The sequence below is a fragment of the Benincasa hispida genome, chromosome 8 (genome assembly GCF_009727055.1).
Source record: "Benincasa hispida cultivar B227 chromosome 8, ASM972705v1, whole genome shotgun sequence".
NCBI lineage: Eukaryota > Viridiplantae > Streptophyta > Magnoliopsida > Cucurbitales > Cucurbitaceae > Benincasa > Benincasa hispida.
Window position 1 is genome coordinate 6,829,142 of NC_052356.1, and position 4,507 is coordinate 6,833,648.

Here is a 4,507-nt window from a genome sequence, read left to right on the forward strand (position 1 = left end):
TTTTTAAGAATACTTATATTTTTAGTCAAAATTAAAAAACAAAAACAACTTTTTAAAAACTATTTTTCTTGGTTTTCAAAATGTGGTTTGATTTTCTAAAAAACTCATGAAAAGTAGATAACAAAATAAAGAAATCAATAAACAGAAGTAGTTTTTACAAGCTAATTAATTTTTAAAAACCAAATGCTTATTAGACGAGATCTTGGTTCTCTTTTTTTTTTTTTTTTTTTTTTTTGAAAACTCTACTTGTTTTCTGATAATTTCTTTATAATGATTTTTTCTATGCCAATTTTTGGTTAGGGTAATTGAAGTGGACGGATAACTGAGCAACGACGAGCAGTTCTAAGTGTAAGTGCACACTCTCACACAAGTAGCATAAAATGAAGAGTTCTCTAAGTATCAAAACCAATGGTACAAACACTACTACAAAAAACTATATTACTTGACGTTTGGAAGTTTTGAGTAAAAAAAACATCAAGTAATATGTAAACTTGATGAAAAACGTCAAGGATAATGACAAAAAGTGAAGGTTGGCAGAAAATTCCGGATTTTTTTCATTTCGTTTTTACTTGATGCTTTATAAACATCAATAACAATTAAAAAAAGTGGAAGTTTGGTGTTTTGTTTGGATTTTTTTCATACTACACAATACTTGTCATGTTATGTCAAGGGTTATTTAAGCAAAGATAAAAGGAGTTCAGAGGCATTGCCTCTCCAAATTTCACGTGCTGAAGTGAAAAAGGACTTTCTCTCTCACAGTTGAAATGTGTAAGAGTATATCAGCATGCAACGAAAATAACAACGATCAATAAACACTCTAATTCATTAATTTTGGCAGAAACTAAAGCATGCTCATTAAATATAAGAGGTTTTGAAGTTATACCTTTGTAGAACTCTTCAAGATCTTGATTCTCAGCTATTTTCTTCTCCAAAACTTGTCGTGAACAATCTCAAGATCTTCCCCACTATCCTTTTATAGCTTTAGAATGAGTTGTAGGACTCAAGAACATCTTGAACGAAAAGAAAACTTGGGAGAAGCTCACTGCATCAACCCGTTTGAAGAACTCTTTCTTCAGCACAAATTTTTCCAAAAACCTCTTTGAATGCACGTCTTAATTCCATTCCAATCTTCTTTATTTATTGCAGGTTAACATGTAAAGAAGATGGCTGCATGAGATGCAGCTCATGCTTGGAATTAATGAAGCAAATATGAATGGTTTTTGTGTGAGCTAGTTGAAGAAGATAATGGAAAAACCCATTTTCCCATTTTGTGTAAGTTTTTATAATTTTTCAATTTTCCAAAAAATGATTTCAAAATCAATTTGATTTTAAAATTGAAAATATTATTAATTTTATAAAATTAATTTCATAAATTAATAAATAATTATTTAAATAATTATAATTAATTTAATATCAAATATTAAATTAATTTTTACACAAATCTACCTTCATATATTTAANTAAATAATTATAATTAATTTAATATCAAATATTAAATTAATTTTTACACAAATCTACCTTCATATATTTAAATCATATTTAAATATAAATTCTTCTATTCCATTTCATTCAAATTTGAACGTTTCAAATTAACTTATCATGCTACTCTAAAGCTAATCAATTTACGAGCTAGAAGGGGACCTCGCGGACCTACAGATCATGGGCTCCAATATCCGAGATTAATGGGCTAAACTCATTATACCGAATTAACCCCCTATTCGTTAACTAATGGATCACTCTACTATAGCCCATAGTTGAACTCCCCTCACTGTAGATATATTATGTCCACTTGATATAACCATTGATATAACCTGATCAGTAAGTCGATCCTTCACAAGTTTTCGTAATTACAGCTACGTCAAGATCACCGTTTTACCCCTGTGAATAAATCGCGTTTCTTAAGTTCCTATTGACCCTCTAATGAACAATTTTGATTCATAATACCTATGAATCAAGTTCTTTCTCTATCATGAGAAGGCAGGGTCCCGATTGTTCAAGAACTGAAATCAATACTTAAGAAAACAACCTATCTGCTAACCCTAAATCGGGTAGGAGTGAATTCCATCTTGCAGGACTATGTCCCTAGCTATTCATCCGGTCTTATCCTAAAAATGGAAGGCTTATTGAGCAATGTTGTTGGACTACTCTCACCCATGCAGATAAAAGGATAATCCCAAACAAATAAGAGTTCATAGCTATCTCAGGATTAAGATCGAGTTAATCTAGGTTACTTAATAATGAAATAGTCAGTTTTAACAGTAAACAGTCGTTATAAAGAAAAGTGACTATTTTGTGGTCCAGTCTATATGCAAGTTCATTGCATAGAATGCCCCCATTCACATGTCCCTACATGAGCGATCTGTGGATCACATCATTTGTAGCACTTTACAACTCCTTGTAACAACTACAGACTGAGCCGCATCCAATAGTGTTACTAGGATGAGATACCTAATTTCATCCATATACCTATTAGACTATTTAGGCTATATACTATTAACTTGATCCTGTTTATGTCATCACATAAAGTTAAATATTCAGACTATAACCATGAATATGTTTATTGGATTTTCATAATAGAAAGCAAAATCAACAACTTTATTGAATAAGTTAATAATATTTTATTGATAAATAAAATGTTTAACATGAATTGCAAGTTCTAGGACATTTCCAAGACTAGTTCCTCTTCATGTTGTCGCCGGTACCTTCACACCGTTGTCAAATTATTCACCCTGGTTGCCGATTCCTTTCGGGTAAGGTGCTTATCTTGCTTTCCGGTAAGAGTTTCTTGTTCATCTTCTTATATCGTTGTTATTTGACTATTTGGTTTTAGTCAATCAAACTTGGACTTGGACGGTGACTCACATTCAGTTACTAATCCACCTTCTCTCTCACCTTCCTCGTCTCAATCATAAACCCAGTTGAGAACGATCTATAATCGACCTTCGGAAAATGGCCTCGATGTTGGTGTTTATATGATACATTGGAAGTATGAATGCTTTGGGACTTTCGTTTTCTCGATATTTAATTGCTTGCATTTTCTTCTTAATGGCATTTCATGTTTGCATGAAGGCTATATTGGTGGGTCAGGTGGGACAAAGTCCATTGTAGAAGCAGTTGAAGAGTGGGAGAACAGCGACGCTGTTATCAGTTGGGACGAGGGTATTGTTGAATATGACCACAAAAACCCAACCTGATTAGATAGAGCATTCTATGCTTCCATTTTCCATTAGAGCTTTTTCGGATCAGATATGGTAGTTTCAACATCTTGTTTGAGTTGGATTCCCACCACCGCATCCAGTTGAAAGGTTAATGTATTCATTTACATTTACCAATCTTGCAGGACCAAATTCTTGCTTCTCATTGTGCTTTAATTCCAGTTGAGGTTGCTTCCTTTCAATGAGCCATCAACAGCTACTTTTTCATTTTCTTCTTGTAGTACCATCAATTGCTTAACCTAGAAAACTTCCCGTGATTAAGGTAAGATTTTCAATCAAGTTTAATGCTTAATTCCAATGCCTAGAGTCCATGAGCTCTTAGAGATTTGCAACTTCAGAAGAATGGGGTTTTTTCTTTTAATTTCATTGCTCGTGGGATGGAAATACTTAATTGGTACTTATTTGGATTGCTTATTCTTGGAATTTGTTTAAATTTAAAGATCTTCGCAGAATTTTATGAACTTTGCAGCTTGCATACAAGGTGTTTGTAGAAATGTGCAAACCAAAATGGCTTAAAAGAAATGGGTTCAAACCATTTTCACCTCGGGAGAAGTTTGATTCAGTTTTACTTGGATTCAAGATTTTAGAATCCAAACATGATTTTGATGGATGTGTCCACTGCTTAAGTTCTAACCTTAGATCATTGTTTTATTATCTCAAGAGTCTTTCAAATAATTTAAAAGCACTTTAAAATTCTTAAATAAGTGGATTTCTATTTGAAGAGTTTATTTATTGTTTGATAGCATGTTGTGTGCTTTATGTGAATCATATTTATTACTTATGGTATAAACACTTTCTGTTGTTTAGTTATATATGTATTGGATGTTTAGGCATGTTGTAATGTTGTGTTAACATTGTAACAACTAACATGTTGATGTATTATTATGTGACCCTATGTTTATGAGTATGTCAATTTCTATGTATATGAATCATGATGAGTGTGTTATCATGATGAGAGTGCCCATCTCAGATGATTGTTAGAATATACTACATTTGGAAAGTTTTCTAGTATTCCTCATGAACATACCATTTAATACATTTGGTTTCCCCATTAATTATCGTTTAGTATTGAAGAAAAAATGAGGGAAAAACTACAGATTGAGTTTGGAAAACCTTTAGGAATTATTAGGTGTTTTCATAATCGTTTCTTTAATTTGATGTTGCTCAATAATGCTAGAGATCTTTTATAATTCGTTGATGTTTCTTTCGTCCTTCTAGTTCATTGGAAGGAACCATTTGATGTTCTTTAAATTATTCAAACTGAATTTTGTGGCTTCCTTTTAATTCGTTGG

General features: G+C 32.1%; 1 long non-coding RNA gene across 2 annotated transcripts; it reads left to right on the forward strand.

The window, feature by feature from the left end:
• Positions 1 to 2,670: 2,670 nt before the first annotated feature.
• Positions 2,671 to 3,957, forward strand: LOC120083619. Of its 2 annotated transcripts, XR_005483481.1 has the most exons (4): positions 2,671 to 2,750; positions 2,831 to 2,986; positions 3,070 to 3,251; positions 3,341 to 3,957. It is a non-coding gene; the product is annotated as an uncharacterized LOC120083619 (long non-coding RNA). The 2 variants fall into 2 exon arrangements; XR_005483480.1 differs by having other exon boundaries at positions 2,831 to 3,251.
• Positions 3,958 to 4,507: the final 550 nt, after the last annotated feature.